This window comes from Kryptolebias marmoratus, linkage group LG9 (assembly GCF_001649575.2).
Source record: "Kryptolebias marmoratus isolate JLee-2015 linkage group LG9, ASM164957v2, whole genome shotgun sequence".
Taxonomy (NCBI): domain Eukaryota; kingdom Metazoa; phylum Chordata; class Actinopteri; order Cyprinodontiformes; family Rivulidae; genus Kryptolebias; species Kryptolebias marmoratus.
In genome coordinates, this window is record NC_051438.1 from 19,116,575 (window position 1) to 19,141,350 (window position 24,776).

Below are 24,776 nucleotides of genomic sequence, written 5' to 3' on the forward strand. Positions count from 1 at the left end.
GGTGGAGGCAGAACAAAAAGAAAAGACAATCGTGGGAAAACTCCTTGATGAAATGAACAAGTTCAGGAAGAACTGCGAACAGTGGAATGTTTCACATGTTCACTTCAGTTTAAAAGATAATTGATTTAGTGTTATCAGTGATTCAAACACTAGGAAGTTAATTTACTAAGGCTTTGCTCCTGTCGTAAAGTCACCTGTGGTAAAAAAAATAGCGACTTTTGGTATTTAATATCTAATCATACCTCATTAACATTAACACCTAGGTGATATGGACACATCTTCCTGAGTGGATCTAGCCTGTTGCACTGTAGCATTCAGTGTTGTAAAAGTCCACATGACACAGATTAAAACTGAATAAAGCCATCTTTATATTCACCAATTAAAAAGAATGAACTAAATTACCACTCCCAAAATGAACTAGTTAGTGTTTGCTTATTTTTTCTTTTACAAAAAAAGTTGATTAAAAAGGAATTTGATTAATAATAGGGTAGGAGACAGTGATCCTGCTTTCTAGTGGAATTGTGACTTGTTAAGGTTTGACATAAAACCATCCCAGTTCAACAGTCCTTCATTCCTGAAAGAATGTAATTTAATGTCTTCTGAATGAGTCACACTTGGTTCGAGTTGTAGGCAGGAAAAGCACACAAGAGAAGAAATTTGTATATTTGTTTTCTAAATGCCAAAAAAAGATTGGACCAGGATGAGTGCCAACGCATTTTTCTTCTTGAAAAATTTTTTAGACAACCTGGAATCTCGCTAAACAGCCATATGTCATGAACAGACAAATGGGCAAACACCGAAACCAACAGCAATGATTGCTTACTTTGACTAGACTCTTTGTTTTGCAGAGGATTCATGACAAAGTAGGTTATATTTAAGATTTTCAGCTGTTGTAAAATAAATAAATGTAAATGTTATGCCATGATTTATAAAACAAGGCTCATGCCAAACTGTAAACCTAATAGAAATAACCAATTCCATTAAATGATTTGCTTGGCTTCTGAACTTGCACTAAATAAAATTATATCTTTCCTGAAATATAAATCCTCTGAGTTATCTTTAATCTCCCTGGCGGATATAGCTCAGGAGAAGTCACTTTTTCCTATTTGCATGTCTTCTTCTTAATAGCCTGTTAATGAAGATGCATGCAGAATCCTTTTGGTTAATAAGACACATGCCAGGGTTTTTCTTGCCTAAGGAAGGAGCACTAAAACTTGGTAGAAAGCTGACGCTAAGTCTTAAAACTGTGACAAACCACACTAAAAGAGGGGGTTTGCCAAAGGCAAAGGTAAAGTGAGGGAAAAATAAGAATGGAGGAAAAGAGGAAAGGGAGATGTAGTGGTGTCAAGACAGAATTATTCCTCATTACAGTTGCAGTGAGAAGCCAGTAAATCAAATGCCTCTGAAGCCATTCTACAGCTTCACCCCCATCATCAGTCAAAAGCCCTCCCTGTAAAACATGTTTTGTGTTCTGGTGCATGACTGCCTCCAGACCTGTAATAATAAAAACATGTCCCAGTGCACCATGTTCGACAAGGACGTCTTCTGTGCCCCTCGTCTGAGTTGTGTTGTCCTGTGGGCGTGTGGTCAAACAACGTGGAGGAGAGGACAATAGGGTGTCCCTTCCATGGTCAGCAGAAGGTCAATTGATAGTATTGATGTCTGATTTTCCAAAGTCATTCCGGTACTTTCTGGAGGCTTGATGCCTGGCTGGTCCACATGAGCTGAGCAGGTGATGTCCTGACACCACCGTTTCACAAAGAGCAAGTTGCAGCACCTTGACATTGTCATGGTCGTAGGGTGAAAAACGATGTTGCACCTCATTAGGTGTCTGCTGGTGGAGAGCTGCTCGTCCCATTAGACGCCGCACCGTGTTGCACCATGTTACTGCAAGCCCCATTGCCATTTATTTCACAATCGGCCAGATGAAACGCCTGATATTAACAATCTGTTCCTTGATGTGTTTCTCTCGCTCCTTCTCTTTCTGTCTCTGGTTCTTGCTCACACCTCTGCTTTTTTCCCACTTTTCTGCTCCCCGCCCCACCCCACAGGCTGTTTGTTCTGCGAGGAGGGGGACTGAATCTTAAATATCATTTGTTATGTTGGGTCACGTTTCAGGACACAATTAATGAGGGGAATCATGTGGACAGGTAATTTGAATCATCAGCTCCATTTGTTATTTACAATTGTCAATTAATGCCACCCTGAACAGCCCTTGTGTCAGCTCCGTCCCTGCCAGTTGCCAATTACTCTTCAGGCCACCTTGCTGACCTCCTGGCAGAAAGCGAGGTGGGGGAATCAGATGAGCACGATCCCTCTGAGACGTGAAACATCCCAGCCATCTGCCGCCCGCATTCATGCCTCCCCAACCAAGAGAGAAAGCTAGAAAGTGTGTGGGAGAGTTACAAAGAAAAAAAAATAAAAAAGTAAACAAAGAACAAAAAGGAGAAAGAAATAGAAAACAGACATGAAAGCAGACTCTGTACAAAATGATAAAAGTAAGAAGAACAAGCCAAATGACCTGATTTTTAGGGGACAGTTCTGACCTTTAGGCAGAATGCCAGCGTATAGAGGTTCTGAACTGAGATGGTCAAAATGATGAAAGCACTCAATTTGTCTTCATCTTTAACTTCACGCAGGTCAATAAAGCACTGACATTTTAAATAATTTGAAATGAATGAAGATGTATATAACGTTAGTGTTAAACAACCAGCAACAACACACATGTATATGAACCTTATCAGCCGGCAAACAAAACCTCATCAGATTACTGACTGAGGAGTACATCGCTGCTTCCAAATCCAGTACAAAATCAATTCTTTTTTTCTTCTTTAAACTTTTGTTGTACCTTGCTGTTTTGTTCAGAAAAGGCTTAATTTACTCACGAAAACCACTGCAATCATTGCTGTTGGTCACTGTCTTATGCTGGGTTTAAACTGTGTGTTTTTCAGTAGACATATCCGTTTGCCATGAAAGAATCATAAAATACTCGGGCATGAGCCTAAATCAGTTGTTGTTTAGTGTGAAGGGCTTGTCCACAGCGGATTCAAAGATCTCACGACCAAAAGCGACCTATGACAAATATCAGTGTCAGTAATTTTCTTTAAAAATTGTGTAGCATAACTGCTGCTGTGACTAATGTCTTCTTCACAGCTATGAGCTTGTCCACATCTGTCTCTTCTCGTCCTCATCCTCTTCTCCCCTTCTTTAGAGCCCGGATCTAATGAAAGGAGCGCTGGTTTACGATCCATTGTTGGATTGATATCTTTGTCGGGTGTTTATGATGCAATTCTGTCGCAGCAAGGAATCATACAGTCCGGCATCTGTTAAATCTTACACTGCACCGTGACACAGGTTAATAATAAAATTGTATATTTTCGGGCTCACACGGTGTGACGTGTACAAATTCTTTACATTTTTTTAAAAAGTGCAAAATGTACCAGCCTTTATGAATCAGCATATGCTTGTAAGGTTTTATGCTTCCTCTGAGGGCTACACAAAATAATCTTATTAACCTGAAGGCCTTTGCATGTAGCTTTACTTATTGTTAGATTAGGTTAGTATAATATTGTTATTATTAAACAATTTCAGATTTGTTTTTTCTAAAACGTGGTGAAGGGTAGGTTTTTCATTAATAAATAATTTACAGATTATTGATGATGCATCGTTTATCTATGTATTACTAATGAATTTAAACCACTCAGTCATGAGAAAAAAAACACAATGCTAGTTGTCGAAAGAGTTCAATTCATCTCACATCTGCCAGTGCAAGATTAGATCCTTCTGCCTAGTTTCTATATTTTGTTAATAATAGTTTGAAGCCTGAAAAATGTCTTTGTCTTTAAATCTTATTGCCAGTCTCTGCAAACTTTTTTCAAGTACACTTTGTGATGACGATAAAATGACCTTATTGATGTGTAACAATATTCTCATTTTTATCACCAGCCAACTTTTTTTTTTCATTTTAACTCTCACAGGAGCCTTTCTCTTACATTTTACCAGCCTGCCCTTATTGAGTGTCATTTTCCTTCTAAGCAAAAGGGAAACAAGGAGGAAGTGAGAGGGCTGACCTTATGGGATGTGGAATTGCAGTTTGCTACGGTGGGCACTTCAACACATACAAATGACAAAAGGAACAAAAATTCCAGTCCCTTAGAGTCCTCTAGCCAGAGGGTGAAGCTTTGTAAAAGAAACATGACATAACCAACCTTGCAAATGTGTCTAATGGCTTTGTTATGAGAAAGTTGAACACGGGCCATGTGGAGGACTTAAATTCACCACCATTTGGCGGAGAGATTTTCTTACTACTGGCATTTTGTCAACGCTAGGGTTGTCACATTAATAAAAGTTGATACAGAAACTAATGAAAATACTCGATAAATAAAATTTTTTAATAAACTGCTCCAGATTAACTTTGTTCCCACTAGAATCTCTGTCTTTAATATTAAAAAAAAAATCAAGCGTGTCAGTGCAAAATTTATGAGCACCACTTATTAAAATAGCCGAACATTTTTAGATTTTTGTCATCTTGACTTCATTACTTATGATTAAATAATTTATATTAAATAGCTATTATTTAAGTAACCAAAAGTCTGTTTCTAGTTTTTATGGAAAAAAGAAACTGAACATGGGATTTTATAATTAAAAAAAACAAAAAACTTTTACTGCAGTTTTATGAACTAAGAAGCCAAATTAATGAATGCCTTTTGATCAATTTATTCTCCTGACATAAAACAGCAGTTTGGTATTCTTCTTGGCTAAAATGTCACCACAACATTCATCATGCAGAGAAATAAATATGAATTTGTAGAATCGCATGTTTACTTAACTGGTTGAGACATCAGACACGTCAGTGAGCTGCACACATGTCACTTCTTAGAGTCAGACATTTGCTTCAACTTTGCTTTGGCATGCAGTCAATGCAGTGAACGGCACTTACTCCTTTAAACACATTTTGGATGTTCTTTTTTTAGCATATTGCTTAGTTCATTCCTGCTTTTAAAAGGATGGTTCAGATCTTTTAAAGTGGGGTTTTTGTGGACTAGTTGTGGACAATTAATACCGAACTTGTTAGAGACAGCTTTTTGAACAACCTCAGTTTGGAGAAGTGCAATCCTGACTGTAATGATGAGCTAACACCAATATCAAGTGTGATCAGGACCAAAGGGAATTTCTGTTGCGTTAAAACAGCTTCTATTTTAAAAGTTTATTGTGATTCATTGGTTCAAACCTTTAAATTCATCATCAATTTTACATTACATGATTATTCCGGCTTGTTCCTGCAAGAGCTGTGCTACAGCTAGCCAAAACTGACTTTGATGTAAAAAAAAAAAAAAAAGAAACCCAAAAAACTAATTAAACATTTGTTTATTTATTTAACTTTTTATTTTTTCAACTGAAGTTCCTTTAAAATGACAGCAATCCACTTGGTTTTGCTTGGTACTGCTTGTACTTGCATTTCTCCATACTGAGTTTGTTCAAAGAGCTATCTGCAACAGGTAAGATATTAATAGCTCGTAACATCTCCACAGAGCCCCACTTCTAAACATGAACTATCGCCTTAAAATGCTGTAGTTCATCACAGCAGCTGCTCCAGAACATTTCAGAGGCATGTAAATGCTCTTCAAAATTTTTAGTATTTCTTTTTTTTTTTTTTTGATCAAGTTAAACTACACTTTTTGACCTAAATTTTGGGTTCACACAGAGAGCACAACACAAAATGCACAGCATTCATTCATTTGCAATCTTTTTACCTACCTAAGATGAGCATTCCCTGTTCGGTCGAATTGAAATTTGCCTCATTAAAAACTATATTACCTGCTGATTCCACATCTATCTTCTTTAGAAACCTCCCTCTGTTGTGTGGTAGGTGAGCGTGTATGCTTGTTTAATTCAGCAGTAGTTCAAAGAACCAACAAGTGAAGCAAACAAAAAGAAAAAAAACAATGCATGAGAGAAAGTGAGCCTCTTATTGATAACACCTTGGCGGTGTTATGAAGACGACAAAGCCAAGGTACAATTTTCTCTGTTGTTATAATGTTGCAGCAACACTTGCTTGGGCTATACAAGACACACGCTTTGACACAAAGAACAAAGTTACTGTTGCTGTGGAACAAAATCTATTTTCTCATGGTTATGATGTGAAGATACAGTAACTTCAACACACAGGAACTTTTGCTTGTTTACTTTAAATGATATAGGTCACCTGTGTGTTTTTGCCATTATGTATGGCATTAAAAAACCTATTTGTGGATGATCAATGAAGTATATCTGTATTGATATTTCTATGGTTTTGTAGATGTCAGTGGGGGTGAGGTTTCCAGTGTATGCCTACTTGTCTGAAGTACTGAATAACAACAGCTTGCCTTCCTTTGATTCTTTTGACTCACCGCCATGGCCAAACATTACAGTGTCTAACCTGTCAATGACATACCACGGATTGCTATTGATTGGCACCGTTAATGCTGCTGGCTAAATTCATTACAGGATCGACCAAGGTTGCTTGAGATGGGCACAGAAGCTGAAGCCTCTAAAAGCACCTGAAAGGTTAAAAAAGAGGAGGGAAAAAATACTTTCAAGGCTTGGAGCTATGAATGTAAGGAACTAGGAATGTAGGAAGCTATGATATTTGGTAAAAATTATTTTGGCCTTCAGGGAAAAAAACCCAAAAACGTTTCAGCAGGTAAAAAAAAGGAATATATATATATAAATCTATATTTTCATTGCCATCATGTCAGCTACAGTATGATCGTATTTACTACAGCTGCTTATAAACAGACATTATAAACAGGAGCCAGTTAAAATATACAATAGTGAAATTGGTCTACAGCACAAAAACATAGCCCCTTCACAGTAAATGTTCAAAAAATGTAAAAAAAAAAAAATAGAATAAAATTGATTTTAAAAATACTTTAACCACTGTACACTTTTAGCATTGAACAATTACTATCTTGCCTGTTGTAGATAGATTTGAGTTTGAGGTGTACCAACACTCCTACATTTGCCATCATTTGTGATTGACTTCATTCAAATATTTAATGGTACATTTTTAGTTTATCCCTATAAAACTATAGTTTTAAAATCTAATTTGTCAAAATAAAAAAATACACGGTCATTGCTATAATACATGATCACAAAAAAAAAAGCTTTAGAAATAAACTATAACTGATTATTTAGTGTAAATGCTGCTTTATTGAAACAATGAAACTACAGAAAACATGAATGGGACAATTATTGTGAATTCCTCTGTTTGGAGCAAAATTATTTATACCACAATCTAGTGTAAGACTGGTCTAAGTGAGATCTTTAGATAATGGTTTTATTCCCCTTATTCCTACTCTGCTTTAAAATGGCTGCAAGAACAATTTTTTTTTTCTTGGTAGCCCCAGGTATATTTTAGGCATCTGAAATGAGCTCTCAGAACCCGACAGGATTGTAGAAAATGTTCTGAACTAAACCTGTAGTTTGCAAGAGTTGTCACTGTGCTTTGGTTTAAGCATTCTAACAATGAGAAAATAACATCACCAATAAATTATTACTGGAAGTAACAGCTTCGTTACATATAATTTTCATCAAACTAACAATTTTTCTGGGAACCCCAGAATCCAGTGGTCTAAACCAGAGAAAGTGGAAGACTGTGATGACATAAAACTCAAACCAGGATTATTTATTAGTTGTATAAAATGTAACCATAAACAGAAGACATAGTTCTCACACAGCTCACAGTCTGAACTATATATATATATATATGCTCTTGTTGCCTGTATCTAACACTAAAACTCAAGGCTGTGTTAAATGCAAAACATCCTGGGCTCTCAGTGTGTCCATTAAAGCCATTCCAATTTCACAAAGCAATACTGTTGTGTTGATGTAGTAATGCAGCCAAGCAGTTTGACAAATGGAAACAGAGGCGCAGCCAACTCTATACCTAATCTGCTACTTTATACTGATAGATGTAAACCCTCTCCTGGACTTCATTTGTTCTTCTCCTCATTAATCCACAGCTAGGCATTCTCCATCCAGGGGCTTAGTCGCTCTCCATTCTTGCCTTCCTAGTAGGAGATTGGGAACACCATAGGGGGCCGGAAGATTCTGCAGAATACCAATTGGCCACACCAGGGGAGGAGTAGGATGAGGGATCTCAATTATAGATTTCACTTGAAACATTTTTTTTTCTTCACCTCCTCTTCCCATCCAAAGACTTTAGAGTATGCTCAAGGAGAGAAGAGGGGGGGGGGGAGAAGTGGACGTGCAATATTTTCAGGAAGTAGCAGCGCTGTCATGCTGGTGTTTACTGATCCTAAATAGCAGGTTTGTGGACAGGGTCTGAAGTTTTTCTCTGTGGTTTACAAATTGCAATCCTGACACGAAAAGTGCAGGCATAAGAAGAAGTGAATTGCTTTTCTAAGATGATTTTGCTGTGTTTTATACTATGATTGGTCATGTAGGTACAAGGTATGTCAGCAGAGATGAGAGAGAAGCGAAAAGGAGGAGGCAAGGAGGGATTGAAATAGCTTCATTTATCATAGGGCTGCCTGTGATTTCTCCCGCCTCTGTGATTCCACATGATCTTGGAAGATTTAGTTTGAGGACTAGAGCCCTTTAATACAAAACTGTAAAAATTGAGTTTGATCGTTGTGGACTCCAAAATGTGTCAAAAATCTTGTCTTTGAAATCGAAGATCAAACATCTCAATTGATCTTTTTATATTTTCTATTTTATTTAGTTATTTATTTTTTGTGCTAAAACAGCAGTGATTTCATTCTATATAATTTGCTATTATTTTCTGGTTCTGGTTCTTTCACAAAACAAATCAGAGGCTTGTTTTGCCTAAAAAGAACATAATCATAAAACAGAATGAATGTTAGAAAAATAGCTTTTAAAAGCAGTCAGTTTTTGCTGTTTTTTTATTATTTTGCACTTTTTTCCCTGCAAACAATACATTTGTGAGTATATTTATATACCCAGAGTATAACATATGCTGCATTGCAATTGTACTTAAATCTTGACAAGTCTCAATCATTCTGAAAGGTTTAAAGTGTTTCAAACACATCCCCATGTCTTATTATAAAGGATTCCACATACATATCATGAAATATTTCGTAAAAATCCGAAAGAACTTCATCCAAGGCAACATTTCAAGAAAAACGAGCTGCGGTTGCTGCCTAAATCCTATGAGGTAGTTCAAGAACCAACACTTTGCATTGTATCAGATAAAATATTTGCTCTAAGATGGAATCATGCAGGGTGATAAACCAGCGTCTGACTGTGCCTTGGAGGCTGATGGAGCCACCGCCGGCCGAGGCTGTTGGCCTGTGTGGCAGCGATCAATGCTGATCGCTGTTGCTTCCCTCTGTCAGTCAGTGAGCATGTTATCTGCCCTCGTCCTTCACTCAATAACTCATTCACTCATTCACCCACTGATTCAGTTGCTCACTCCCTCATGCAACTGCAGCGCCCCAGTCAGTCTATCAGTGCCATCTTTCTTAGAAAATACCAACACTGCCCCCTTTTGGCGAGACTAATCTGTCACCTGAACAGTCTGATGTCCCACTTGAAAAACGACCGCTCCGAACAATTTCTGACATTCACCCTGTCCCATTGATTTATAAATCTTCTCTGGGAGAAGAGAAGGAGTTTTTTTATTTTATTTTATTTTTTTTATTAAAGAACAGTGAATAAAGGTTGAAGGTTGATGTACTTTTGGATGGCCTGACTTGGCTCTATCTCTGACTGAATCACTGCCACCTGGAGCTTGTTACTGAGACACAGCCATCTCACAAGTGCTGTGGATTCACAGTGAAACAGCGCTTGTGGGAGAGATGAGGCTGGACAGGAGTCCCGGGGGGAGGGTAATTATCCGTTATGATCACTGGGAGACGACATGAGTCTGTGTGACAGCTTTTGTTATTCTGACCGCCGAGAAGAAGTATAGAGGCGAGAAAAGATGATTAAAAGAGTGCCTGCCCTCCCTGTGTCTTAGCAGGAAGAAGTCTGGTGACACCCGGGTGGTTTCTGAGGATGTGCTTTGACAGCAGAGTGGGAGAAAGAGCTGGTGGAGGGATGGACATGAGAGAAAAGAGCATCCAAAAGGGGTGTTGGCGAGATGTTTAAGGCCCATCCAGCCCCTCCTCTCTTACTTTGTTGCTTGGAGACATTCGGAGGAAATGCAAATGAGCAGGAAACAGAGGGACTGCATGATTGTATGAACAGTTACACAAACAAAGCCACCACTAAACAGCCACACGGTGCGGTGTGGTTAAAATGGCCGATTAGGATAACAAACGATGAATTAATGGCTGCATTAATCTCATTTAAGTGCAGCAGGCAGTGACAATTTGTATAATTTGAATAATCAAACATAGCTTTATATTAAATAATGATACATTATTATTTATACGAATGCATAAGAGGAGATTTTGAATTTTTCACTTTTTGCCTTTTTGATATTTTCAGTCAAAGAACGATGGACAAAAGCAAGACAAACAGCCAGTTTATAGCCATATCCCAGTTGAAACATTCAATGCCAGATGGTAGCCGTTATTAACCATTCACCAGTTCATTGCAGAAAATTTTTAATTAGACCACAAAATGTCAGCCATTTCCCTACAAAGACTTAATGGGATTTGGGGGTTTCAGTCAGTTCTCTCACACTTCCACGACAAGCCACGGATTAGTTTGAGGATGGTTTATTCATTCTCAAAGCACTTTATGGCCAGTTGTTTTCATTTCTGTGCTTAAAGCTTTCCTCTTGTTTACCCAACCCCCCACTGGTTTTGAAGTGTGGAGTAAAAGTTGAGATGCAATACGAGCCGGAGAGCCACAGAATGAGGTAATACATGTACACACAGAGTGTTTCTTTCCGATGTGATGAATTAGAAATGTGTAGGAGTCTCAATAAGGTGGTGTGAAGGAGACAGCAACTCGTCAGCAATGATTGCTATCTTGATTTTTATTGCTTTGTTTCAATATGTGAAATCAAAGTTTGTGACAAATATAGTATAAATATAAAATTATATTATAAAAAATAAATAAATCATACATAGACTCTTACTCAGAAACAACATGATATAATTTTGGAAAATATTATTTTTTACATTCTTAACAAGTATCAGAGTATATGCAAGAATTCATAAGAAAGAAGGATCTAAACAATATTTTAACTAAATAACTTCTTTTTCTTTATTGTGGTATTCTACAATAAGTTTTTAAAGTGTGGCTTGGAAGATAAAATAAAAAATTCATACAGGAAAAAAACATAAAAAAAAAAAAAGTAAATTGTCTTGGAAAAAAAAACAAAAAAGCTTTGCTGTTGGAAAAATCACTTTGGAATCAGTCAGTGTGATGCTGTCAACGAGGTGGTCAGTCCACAAGTGGAAATAATCTTTTTTTTCGTCCTGATCCACTCTTTCACAATTTGAGCCTGATGGTGGTGTCATCGTGAAATATGTCTGTGCCATCAGGGCAGAAAACAGTTTCCTGATGGATAAATGTGGTCATTTACTATATCCAGGCAGTCAGGTGACCTTTTTAGATGCATAACAATTCAGAGCCTAAACCTGAATCACTTCATCTTTTGTTTATCTGACCTTGATGTAGCCATTGCTCTGGAAAAGGGTAAATCTGGACTCATCAGAGCACAGAGCAGGTTGTTTTCTGCTGTTGCTTCAGAGTTCAAGTATTAGGTTCTTTGAAACTAACAAAAACCCCTTTTTTTAGCCTTATTTGTTCAAGGTTTATGATTTTTTTAATGTTTGTGTCATGTTTTTGGTAATGTCTTTTCTGTTCAAATTTGCCGTTTAGATCAAATCTGTTTGGTGTGTTCTTTTAATCCCTCAGTCTGATCCCTCTGTTTTATTTTTGGAAGCACTTTGACACCTGTCCCTGATTTCTAACCAACACCTGGAATGGGTTAGATGTTATCTTCCCTAAGTGTATATATATTTATATATAATGGCTTCCTATTAGATTCTTAGTGCATCCTCATTGTTTGTAAGTTCTGCCTTTGAGTTAGGACATATGATGTTCAAGTTAGTCTGTTTTATTTTTATTTTTTCTGAAAAAATAAAGTTCCTGGAATCACCTACCTTCTTTTCAGCTCCTTCGGCTGCGTTTGGGTTCACCCATCCTCTTCAAAACAGTAGTAACACAATAACAAGAGTTTTTCTTCATGCTGATTGTTAAATCACAAGATCTTTTCAAACTGTGTTTATAGAAATGTTCTTGTTCTTGTTCAATATTTCCAAAGGGAATTTTACCACCTTAAATAAACTCCAGTCTTTAAAATTTCACAGCACTTCTTGCAAACGCTCATATTTAAACCTTTACATGGCAATAAATTTAGAATTATATGATTACATCAACTACTGATAGATCAGTTGGAAGTACTTTAGGCTGCCCTGCAAGTGCTACAGCTAGCTGCCTCTGCTACTATTTCTGCTTGCAGTTAATATCTACAACAGGAAAGACATTAATTGTCCATGGCCCCACCACAAAACCCTCACTTCAAATGAGGTGACCTTGAAAGATCAACAAAAACACGCACTTCCACAACAAAGACAGTTTTTTACTGGACTTGTTCTAGAAAAAAAAATAAAAAATTAAAACAGATGACAAACTATGGCTGCTTTCCATTGAAAGAAGTTACATTTATTAGCCCTCAAGCAGAAGGACTCGCTTCAGCACCTTTTTGTTTTTGTGTCTGATGCATTGCCAAATTGGCCTGTTGGGAAATCTGGGAGGATTCCCAGAGGGCCATTTAACATTCAGGCCAGTGTTCTAATCTGAATTAAATAAATAAATCTGTCAATTAATCTACTTGACCTACTTGGTTCCCTTTCTAGGCTTGGACTTTTTTGCTTTTAGTTATGTCATTTCGAATTATTTGTTAACTTAGCAATAAAATAAAACACATATTAATGAGGAAAACATAAATATAGCTGATTGGTGTCCTATGAAATCTTTTTAATTTTATTAAAAAATCTATTTTTGTTTTTCCAAAGTCTGTTGGTTTAGTTTTTTTTTTCTAAATACATGTTTGGAATCATATTATGGATTAATTTAAATTATGTAGAACTGGGAAACTAATTCTTCTTTATGATTCTGAACAGAGGACAACTCCAAGGCCTATTTCATATGACATTCTTAGTATCAGTCAAATTCTTTTTATTAGGTAGAAAAAAAGCTAAATAGCTACTTTTCTTTAGCGTTATTACAAAATACCTGTTTTTTTTTTTTTAAATCATCCCTTTTTAGCTAAAGACTACCACTTATTACACATTCAATCAATGTGATTTAAAGGTCCAAATTTTACAGAGAAAATCAACAAACCACCTGAAACACAATGTCAAGGGTTCTTCTGTTTGTCATGCTAATAAGATCTCATAAATCTGCCAGATTATGGCTCAGATGTCATCAAATTGACATTGGTGCATACAAAGCTTATTGTAGGAGAGTGGTAGATTATTTTAACAGTTTGGTTTAATAAACATATTACCTCCCGCTTTCTTTTCCCTTCCTCCCTGCAACCCTACAGCAGTAGCAGGTCAGATGGCTTACAGATGGCATGCGAAGCGAGCAGTTGGTGTCAGGGCTTGCAGAACATTATCGCTTAGTGTTGTGGATGCTCACATCATTATGGGCATTATTATGGTCATTGTTCTTGATTTTGGACAACTTTTAACAGAGATTTCTAAAAAGGAGAAGTAAACGGCTGGCTATATATATATATATATATATATATATATAGTTGTTTATTTTCATAAACTAATTCTCAACTTAATGTGAAATATGTTGTTGCTGCAAAATTTACTGATTAATTTTTCAGTTGTTTGTATTAAATACAGCGCTAGAGTTTGCATGTGAACTTTTCTTTTCTTTCTAAATTTTTGTGTGTTTTTTGTATACACCACCGAATTTTCACTGCACTGTTTGACAGTGGTCAAAGACTCTCGCTGACTGTTAATGTCATGCAGCCAGTCAGGTGCAATAACAGACCGGGATCATATTATGAGGTTAAAAAGTAGAGAGGGGTGCAGAGCTACAGAAACACTGATACAATTTGTGGGCGGCAGAGGAGAGCACAAAGGGGAAAGGAGCATGTGGACAGCATATATTAAGATGAGTGGGTCAAAATGCAGCACATATACCAGAGATGAAACAAAGGCAGAGTGTACAATAAGTCAAACAAAAGATAATTGGATTGACAAAGAACCTTCATAGGCATATCACAGCTATAAATCCCACATTGCAAAAAGAAGTTAAGCTGCAAGGTGAGTTCCCCACCCCTCCACCCATTCAACCCCCCCCCCCACACACACACACACACACCCACCCATCACACCAAAAAGGATTGAAAAAGAAATAGATAAATGGGCAAATGTTATTGTTAAATCACCGTAAACTGTCTTTGAGGTCTTTCTATTCATTTTCTGGTTGTATTTGAGGCACCAATAAAAGAAAAGCGTGTTTTATTGCGACAGAAATATAAAATTGTGTTTTATTATTTTTTTCATATTGTGCATGTAGTTTGCTCTTTTTTTCTTCTTCTTGCTGGTCTGATTATCTGATATTATTGTGAACAGAAACAGCATTATTAGCCTCAGATACAAAAATATCCCTATTTATGCTCCCACGGGTACGAAACAAGCTTCTGTTGAGAGGCTCCCATCCAAAGGATTCAGTAAAGACAAAAATGTGTGATATGCTTCAGTGCCATGAAACCGTAAAACCGTGCGCAACTGCTGTTTCAGCTGCAAGGTAATGGAGCAAACAAAACGCATTCTTGTTAAAAGGATACAGCCCACTCTCAAAAGAATTATGAAACAGTTTTATGTTTCTGTAAACAACAATTACATATCATACGAACGGAGCATTTCTCAGCTGAAGGAGTGTGGTGTGTCGTCCACCACAACATGAGGAACAGGCAGGTTATTGAAGAGCTTTATTTAACTCAGAGTTGTTATTTTTTATCCCAAACCATTTACTTTTTAATATAAGGATCATCACATCTATCAAACAATAGATGTGATGCATTACAAACTGTAATTATAGCAATAAAATGAGAGATGTAATGTAAAAAGTTGATAAACAAGCTTTATGCAAAATGGAAGATAGTTGCAGCTGCTAAAAAAAGATGAGACGATTTTTCTTCAACTAGGTCAATGATTAATCTGTTTAGTACATTTGAATGGTAAAATGCTACATCAGTATTGATATATGATGCAATATTTCTTCTGCTTGAATTTTTGTATTGTATTGTTACTCACATGCTTCTGAAAAAGTTTTAAAGAAATGCTTGTCGATTTGTTGCTGGACTGTTTAGAATTTCTTCCCTAAACATATGGAAGAAGGTGCTGTGGTCAGATGAGACCAAACTCAAACTTTTAGTGCCATCAAGGAGAACATCATCCTTACAGTGAAGCATGGCGGTGGCAGCGTCACACTATAGGAATATTTTTCATTAGCAGGGACTCAGAACCTGGTGAGAGGTAAAGGAAAGATGCAAAGAGCAAAATGCAGTGAAATTCCTGAGAGAAACTTGAAGGAGTCTGTCAGAGATTAAAGACTGGGACAGAGGAACTTCCAGAAGAACAATGACCCTAAACACACTGATGAAGCAACACTCCAGAGTTCGATCGTGAACATCGGGCAAAATATCCAGTGCTTAAATGTGCCAAACTCATGGAGACAAACCTCAAGAGACTGTAAGGTTGTTCTACGAAGTGTTGAGTTTTGGGGGCTGAATACATAGACATAAAACAATATATATATATTCATACAACAAGAGGGCTGAATACTTTTGCAACCTATTGTAAATTATTTAATAGACGTAAATTCAAAACATCCATGCCATACAAACATATTTAAGCCTGTCAAATATGTTTTTTTTGGCTGTTTTTATTTCTATTTTTATTATTATTAAAGTGTAAGCAGCTGTTTTTGTTTTACCACTGTTACATTTTATTTTGCCAGAAGCCAAAAATTTACAGCACTTAACATGTTTACAGAAAATAGTATATAAAAAAAACAAAATCAAGAGTCATCCTAGTTCACCTGCACTGCTGTTCTATAAATATTTCATGCTGTCATAGTTTACTATGAACTTGTTCCTGCATGCCTTTGTCCAGAGGGATAATGCCACTTTGATGCCATCTTTTCATGGCCTGTACAGCATTTTCAGCAGCATTTTGACATGAGTGGGTGGGGGTGGGTGGACCCCCTCAGGCAGTGTGGTGGATCTACACAACTTTGCTAAACAGTTGTCTTTGTGAGTGAGTGTGTGTGTCCAACCTGTGTGTCCCTAATTTAGCTGTACAGCCTAGGAGGCAGATAAAAGTAGAGAGAAAAACATCTTACTCTTTCATGATTTGGCTTTACCTCCACACTGTAAGGTTATTAACAGGCCATGACAAAAGGGGTGAGGGGGTGTGGGGGCTTTCGAACAATTTTTATAGCTTCACTGCTGCCCTATCTCTGCACCGGGCATTTATCTCTCCCTGGAGGTGCAGCAAATAATTTTAAATTAATAAGCACGTACAAGATGGGGCAGCTGTGATGGATCAGGGTGCCCTGAGCAGAGAGAGATGAACACCTAGACGGACAGTGTATGGTTTCCCTTTTATTTTTTTTGCTCCTCTTTGCATAAAGGTATAGGTTTGTTGCAAACTTGATATTAAAAAATAAAGTGCACCCTCTTTATATTTTGGTTTCACACACCAGAATATAATGTAAACAAAGGTCATCTGGTTCATATAGGGTAATAAAAGGATGTAAGTTTAGATGAAGAGCTGCACATTAAACACTACTAAATGTAGTTAAAAATTATTGCTGCAAACTAAATTTAACAGATAAGTACCACAATAAAAGCTGCTACAAAGTGATTAATACAGCTATTCATTAACTGTTCTTTAACAAGAACACGTAAGATTAAGAGCATGTGGAGAAGAAAGCAGTTTTGTACAATTTTGTACATAACATGTTAGATTACAGATGGCATAGCACTTCTGAGACATTTTTGTTTCAATAAATTAACACTTAATCTTATTAAAATCCAGTGATGGGCATAAAAGTTGCTTATCTAAGTTGTAGCATTGAACATTCAGTATAAAAACTTGAATGCAGGTGGCACATTTCATTTAGAATAGTATTTGATTTGAAATACTGTGCTAAAAATTGACATAAAGTGTTAAAAAGGCATTTAGAGTGTTGCATTATAGTGAGCTGCATGGTGGTATGGTGGTTAGCACTATCTCCTAGAACAGGGGTCTCCAATCGTGGTCCTTGAGGGCCACCATCCTGCATGTTTTCCTTGTTTCCCTACTCCAACACACCTGATTCAGTGGTTAAATCACCTCTTCATGTTCTGCAGAAGCCTGTTAATCACCCATTGATTCAAATCTGATGTGTTGGAGCAGAGAAACAAGTACAACTTTCAGGATTGTGTCCCTCGAGGACCAGGATTGGAGACCACTGTCCTAGAAGGTGACAGATTTGAATCTTGGTTTGTCTGTGTGGAGTTTACATGTTCTCCTCGTGCATGGGCGGCTTTTTTCCAGGTAATCCAGTTTCCTCCCACAGTTCAACATACTGTACATGTTGGGTTGATTGACAGTCTCAAAATTCAGCTTCGGAGTGAATTTGTGCATGCAGGGTGTCTGTCTTGTTCGTCTCTTGGCCCTATAAAGGACTGGCTACAGTAACTGTCACCATGTACCCCACCTCTTGCTTCTTGACTTGCCTTCAACAGATTAAGCCAACAAGATCAGCTTTGGCCAGGCTTTAAAAAAGTATCAGAGACACTGTATGCCCATTTACATGTAGCTTATTGTACATCTGCCTTGGCTGAGGTTCAAAAGTTAGAAATCACAAACCCTATATGAACTATACTAAATTTTTTGTCCACTTCTTTTTGCTAATGTTTTGTTTTCCATATTACTGTGTGCAACTTCAGCATGTTTACATTTAAAAAGGAAGCTACTTTAAAATATCACTACATTAGAATTTTAGTCCACCACATGGCATGCCATCTTATCAAGTTACCACCTGCCATCCTCAGTGAACTGTACTAAAATGGCTGCTGAATTTAAAATGCAGCCCAGTTGCACTGTTGTTGTTTTATTAGCAAGTGTTAAATAGGCAATGGGTGGAAATACTCAGCATGTACTTATTTTCCATTAGAGCCTTTTGGCAGTATTAGGCTTCCAAGAACAAGCAGGTTTTTATCGTTTGATGAGTGCTGGCCACTTCCGTGGCCAGACGATTTCATGTAAGACTCCAGGTGTTTGAATGTTCAAAGTCAGGGAGACATGGTGGGAGGCTGTAGTAAACAGCATGTGTACATGCCTTTTTATACAATGCCCTTGGCCATCCTGGATTCTCTTTGGCAGGAGGCCTTTATAGCAGAATAAATACAATTCTTGGTTTTTACAATTCCACCTACATTTATAGACTCAAACTCACATGAAGACCCAATAAGTCAAAATAAGTTTTAAAGGCAGACAATTTGCCATTTTGTTGTGTATGGCCTGTTACCTGGCCATGATACTACACACATACATATCGATCTATGTATATTAGATTTGTAAACAAAATTGTCAAAATTAATGGTATGAAAACAACCTTTAAAAATTGCAAAATGGGTATTCTGTACTTGTTTCAATTTGGAACAAGTTTTCTGCTTTTATATTAATAAAATTCTTGAAAGTTGTCAAGATGTTCAATGTCAAGTCTCTGCAGATGGTGCTGTCATATATGTATCTGCGAAGACTCGAAAACAGGCTGCAGAGTTACTGAACAGATAAATGGTGAAAGTGTCACAGCAGTTTAAATTTGTTGTGTGTTTTTATTTGTTTGGTTTTGAATTACACCGAAACTGTCTCAATGTGTTTTACAGTCAGGTGAATTGGATCCTGACCTTAAACGTTTGACTTTTTTTTTTTTAGAAATGTCCAGAACTGAATAATCTAATCCTAATTGCTTTTATTTGATAAGACCACGTTAACCCATACAGCCCAGCCAATTATACTTGCCTGTTATGACTTTGTCACATTTATTCTAGGATGTAAAGGTTCTGCAATGTCTTTATATAATCAAGTTTTGAAAGTTTTAGATCATGAGCCTAAAAATAGGTCTACTGCAAAGTGCACAAATGAGTCATCTTTTAAGTGTTGATTTTATTTTTATATTTTTCATGTATAAAACTGATTTATGTTAACTTGCCTTGTTCCAGAGGCAGTTAGTAAAATGGTTGTAAAAGCCATGTGAGCAACAAGGAGAGATTCATTAATGGAGACAAACCAGCAAAGTACAAAATATCGTTTGGATAGTCTTCTTTTTACTTAGAGCTCCTCAGATTTGGAATAGTTTGCCAGCAACAATAAAACTGTTAACAGATTTTTGGAACAGGCGAAACAATGGCTCAGCAACATATGCCATATAACATAATAACATACAACTTACCTTTCTTCTGTTTAAGAATGTGTGGGTCATTATTGCTTTGTTGTTGTTTTTTACAATTTTGTAGATGTTTAGCCCTTTGTATTTTTTGTTTCAGTGTTTTATAATAGTTTTTTGTTTGTTTTTTTTATAAAAAACAGTATTGCATCTGGATACAAGTACTGGCTAGAAGTCCGTCATACAAAGCAGCCGTTCTATTATTTAATAAGTAACATCTTTTATTTTTTGTTCCGGGTTAAATTAAATAATAAACAAATCAATGAGATGATGAGAGTTGAAAAAGTCAAGAAATACCAGGGATTGAACAAGTAAATTAAGAAGTTCTGGAAAGCCAAAGCCACAGTGATGAAAGCAATCATTGGAGCACTGGGGGCACTGTCACCCCCAAACTGGGAGTGACAGTGGTAGCAAAAAGCAGTCTGTTCATCATTCGTCAGGTAGTCATAATGTTATGGCATATAGCAGCAAACAGTCTACAACATGCAAAAACTGTTCATTTTCCCGCTGCAATTTAATACAAGTGTGAGATGTTAATTCCTTCAAAATTAATTACTTTTCAAACGTCAAGCAATGAAAATCCACAGTAAACTACACTGCAAGATGAGCTGATTATGCTACTTCACAGGGAGGATTTTAGCTTGTGTTCAGGTTGCTAGTTCTGAAAAGACTGAGAGGCTGCAGGTAGGCACTTCATGAATTTGAACATAATGCTACCATCAGATTTGAGGCCTATTTATGTAGGTTCAGCAAAAGCAGAGAACATCAAAGTTGAGATGTCACTTGGCACTTTCAGTGAAATCTGTTGGCAGGCAAAGACATATTGACTGCATTTCATAGTAGTTCTTAGTTACTGAGTACATATTTGTTACCTTGGAAGGCAGTTAATTATGATCAGGTTATAAATTGATCTAATACACATTGAAGTAAAAACAATAGTTATCTAAGTGCAACTGATGGATATTAAAATAGGATTAAGCTAAATTTACTTCTGCATTGCTGTCATGTTTATTGGATTTACTTATTTCATAAATTTGTTATTTAAGTTTTGGTGAGTTGTTTCAGTTCATCCACCAGTTGTAGAAAAGAAAAAAAAAGAAATGACTTAGTGCAGTATCTCATGTCACTCTGCTTTTCTGAATCATATTGTCATTTTTAGATGCACTGTTTAAACACTTTAATCCACCACCAGCTTAACTCTGAATAACCATGCACATAGTGTTGTGTTGTTTTTAGTTCCAAATTAAACAGGGTTTAATGAGTAAACATTTATGTTTTAATGTTTGACTGTCTGGGTTGTTGCATTTTTTTTCAGAAATCTTCATGTTTCTCCTTGTTTTGTTGCACATTGATCAAATAATAACCTTTTAAAGCTGTATACCTCTGTAAACCTTTTTGAAATGTGTGTCCTACTTGGTGTTTTTAATGTTGGGTAGTTGAAGCAATTGGTGCTTTTCTTTGTATTTGTTTGCCTTTCAGCCTGTGTGTAAATCACTGTAGCTATTGAGTTATGAAGCAATTGTGCAATTTAAAGCCTCACTGAAATAGCAATTCTAACTATCAAAGTTGGACAGTCCAAGTGGGGATCCTCATCCTGGCAGTATTTTGCAGGCTTTCTACTCATTTTTTGTGTTTAGCAACAAAACTACTCAGAGAAACATATTTATGTATTGTAAAAATGTGTCTTTTTTTTTTTTTAGATGCAGTCAATTATCGGACAACGAGGGATAAGGAATGACCAGATCAACCCATAGCATGCATTGTTTGGAGGTATTAAAGGTACTCGTTGAAATGTTATAAAGACAGGTCAAAATGATGATTAATGTGGTCTTAAATTAGACATTTGTAAGCAAAGTGTGACTGGCTACCAACTACCACGTGAGTTTGTTTTCTTACAGAAACCAAAACAAGCAATGACAAAGCTCAATAAAGAGCCATTTTGGATAGAGAAGTCTGGCAGTTTTGATGTAATGTGTATTTACACTCAGATGTGTTATGTAAAGTACCCAGATAAAAGTGCTTTGTTTAATTTGAGTGCGTACCTGCATTTCAGAATTGCATATCAATATATCTGGAAAACTACTGGAGTAAACCTTCAAAGTGCACCATTTGTTCAGTTCAGGATAACCTTTTTATGACTGATTTTATACTTTGCAATGAATGCCTTTGTGGTAAAATGAGAGACAGATGCATCGTAAAATTCTCATTTCTAATACCTGTGAGCAGCAACTGATTTGGTAGTGATGTGGTTAGAAAAAGATATGTGAAAACCACAAATTGTCAGATTCAGTTACGTCTGAAAAAAAATTATTTTCTGTAAAATCTGGTGCATAATGGGCTTATGTAAATGTTGTATTGATACTAAAATAGCTCTTGACTGCTTCAAAGTTGCAGCATCTTGATGTTGAATCTGTTCTTCAGTAAGTTAAGAAGAAAAGGGGCTCTTTTTTTCTTTATTAAACAACTGAGGGTATCGCCTTTCTTGATGTTTAAACTTAGCCTTATAGAGAACTCTGATTGGCTTTCTTCTCATGAGGGATTTACTGCACTGACAGTACACCGTCGAGTGCAGCTGTTATCAACTTGAGAAAAATGTTATCTTGTACTTCACCTGGGGACACTGCCTGCATTGTCATCTCCGCTCTTCCTGCTGTGTGGGTGAGGGAAGCTGCAGCACAACACAAGCTGCTGAAGCAAACAGCAGATCAGATGCCAAAATAAGCAGCGGCAGTGTGTGTCTATCCTCTAATGCGACTGTTGGACGAGCTGTGTTATAAGTGATCCCTGAGTGTTACTGGTGCGCTGTAAAATGGGGTTTTGCCTGTTTGTTATTTCAGCATTTAATTATCATTGTCATTTTGACAAATAGTTCATAAAACTGTTAAAATAATATTAATGTATTAGTAAAAAAATATATATATCTTAAATGCAAATAAATGTTGAATTGAAATTCCATGCCTAACAGATTTAGTAATGTGTGACAACATGACTTTAAAGGTCAGTCTAAAGGGTGGATTTAAATGCCTGCCTCATCAATGTTTTATTCTCTGTTCTTCTTATATAAGGCTAAGGACATTTTTGCTGGATTAGACCACCTTTAGTTTTGTATTATAGTTATTTGGAACAAAATATTCTTGCAGAAATTGCCCAGGCTGCACCACAAATGCTACAACTAGCTGCTCCCGGTCCTCATTTGTGGTTGCAAATAATCACAGAATTCTTTGCCAGATCTGTCAAGATCTGGATGTCTTCGGGTTTGCTTTTGTATTGGTTTTATTGTTTCCTGTTTCTATAGTTCTGTTTTATTTCTTGTTTAGTTTGGCGTTATAAGTTGTTGTATAGTTTAGGCTCCTTGTGTTCTTGCCATCATTCACTTTCCTCTGCTCAGTAGTCCTATCAGGCTACCTCAACCACCCACACCTGTCCCTTGTTTGTAATCAGTCACCTGTGTTCATTTAGCAATCACCTTCTGCCTTTAAAACCTGGTCATTTTCCACACTTACTCACTGGTTCATTACCACTTCCATGTGCTGTCTGGGGTTCTTCGTGTCTCACTCTTTGTGTTCTTGCAATCCTGTTTTTTTGTAAGTTTTAGTTGCTGCAATGTCAGCCTTTTGTTTTTGTTTCTTTGTAAATAAATTAATTTTGGGGTTGAGTTCCTCAATGTCTGTCTGCATTTGGGTTCAAACCATCCACCTAACCTAACAAGGTTTATTAAAATAGAGTTCACAGAAATCATTGAGAATTAGGTTGTTTTCAATTAGCAGTAATCCACTTAGATCTGCCTGTAACTTATAAATACTGCCAGAATTAAGCTATATTTTTCCCAACTGAGGTCACTCGAAGAGCTATCTACAGCAGGTGAAATATGAATTGTTCAAACCCTTTTTGTAAAACCCCACTTCTTAAGCTACTGTTTTAACTAAAACAGAAAGTTTACGCAACTTAGGATAATAAACAAGATAAAGTTGAGTTACAAGTTTTAACAAATGTTGAAAAGATTTCACTCTCTTAGCAAATCGAAATTAAACTGAAACAGAGATTTACACAATAAGTAGTTTAACTTTAATCAAGACACTATAATGCACTTTTATTGGTACATGTAACTTTTAAATCATCACTTAACTTAGAATTTTAAGGTAGTAGTTGCATTCCTATTTTTAGGTTCAAACGAGTACATTTTAAAGTGTAAGCTAGTCATCAGTTTGTTATGAAAAAGCACCTGTTTGCTCTTTCAGTTATGATATTAACATGTTCAGATTCTATCAAAGAAACAGGAGTTGACGTCTGAAAGGGCTTCAGACAACACCAGTGACACCAACATTAGCTTTTGCACCCAACCTCCATCAGTAACAACTAAACATGTTCAGAAAAAGCGGGTCACAGGAAACAGAAATCCATCCCAGAGCCTGTCACATCCCTCAGTTTGTTATGAATTCTCTCACTGAGCCACAGCGCAGCAGATTAAGGGGGTCCGGGTGGTACATCTCATCCAGCACGCTAGTGACATGAGGCAAGCGCACACACCTGCAAAGCAGACAGATATTATGCAGCATAATGCTTGTTCGCACATCTGTTGAGGAAGAGACTGGATGATTTATTTATTAGCACCCAATTAAAACTTCAGGAACAAGAACACTTCAATGGGAATATAAATATCAAATAGAGTAAGCTCCACATGACTATTTAGTCATGCAATCTGGCTTCTTCACCGTGGCGCGGTGGTGAGAGAAAGAGAAGCTAAAGATCAGGAAATGGAAGTGGAAACACTCAGATCTTTTGTGCAGGGGTGGGGGGAAATCCTTTAATTTTACTCACGTCATTTTCACCGCCTTCTCTGCTTTTTCTTGTGATTTTTTTTTTTTTCATGTTCTCTCCTTTCTTAAGAGGAACGAAGTCCGTATTTCGCTTTGACAGAGGCTCCGACCACAGTGCGGGCCAATTGATTGGCTTCACTTGGTTTAGAGCAGGAATAAATGTTGTGGACTGATTGTGTGGCATTTGTTGAGCTCACTGGGGAGTCAAGAGCAGTATTGTTAGAGTGAATATAGATTTGGGCACAGCTGAAAATGGACTCACTTCACATTGCAATCTGATATGCATGTGAAGTCACTGTAACTGCAGGTAACACTTGCGCTGTATACATACACCCACACCTGCAAACATTACCTGTCACCAGTTGTTTTTGTTTTTCATGCCATCATTGGGAAAATCAGTGGCTGCTTTCACTGCAGTTCTCCTCGCATGCACTACTTCATTATGCCTCTTCCTAACGGCAAAAGATGGATTGTTAATGTGCAGGACACATGACCTACTTCCTCCTC